Here is a 579-nt window from a genome sequence, read left to right as displayed (position 1 = left end):
TTAGACTTTTCTTTTATATTTTCTTTAATGAACTGGAATACCTGATTCGAATTTCAGCAATTTTGAAGATTAAGAATTTTAATGGTGGTTCTTTCCCTCTTTACACACCCTAATAAAATTTTAATCATGACATATTTATCCCATACTACTCATCTTTATGCAGATTCCAAAATTCAAATCTTATAAAACCCATTCAAAGGTATTTGCTCCTGAAAAATAGAGCACATGGAGCTCAAAAATGTGGGAGTTAAGGCCCCTATTAGGGGTGTCTTAAAGTCAAACAGAGAAGTTGAATTGTTGGGCATCTTTTCTAACTCGTGTCTTACATTTATTGTTCAAATTTCTTTGAAATTGGAAATATATGAATGTTCACTGGGTTTTTAAAAGAGAGCAAAGCTAGAGGAAACCGAAAAACGATTGATCACAATCGTTACCACTCCCCAATGTAGGATTCCTTTACCATACAGGTGACCGGCACAGCCTTAAGATGCATTACGGATCTATAGCAATTGGAAGGGAGTGACCCAACTCAAATAAACATTAACAACTGTGTGGCATGAGGACTTAGAGGGAATGAAA

General features: G+C 35.2%; 1 protein-coding gene across 1 annotated transcript in view; it reads right to left on the bottom strand.

Annotated features, from left to right (window-relative positions):
- LOC106867760 (cAMP-specific 3',5'-cyclic phosphodiesterase 4C) overlaps positions 1–579 on the bottom strand; it is a 704,791-nt gene that overhangs the window by 580,500 nt on the left and 123,712 nt on the right. The gene's annotated exons all lie outside the window — the stretch shown is intronic.

Source organism: Octopus bimaculoides, chromosome 18 (genome assembly GCF_001194135.2).
Source record: "Octopus bimaculoides isolate UCB-OBI-ISO-001 chromosome 18, ASM119413v2, whole genome shotgun sequence".
In the NCBI taxonomy this organism is placed as follows: Eukaryota; Metazoa; Mollusca; class Cephalopoda; order Octopoda; family Octopodidae; genus Octopus; species Octopus bimaculoides.
The sequence above is the reverse complement of the archived record's forward strand: the minus strand, read 5'-3'. Positions and strand labels throughout refer to the sequence as shown.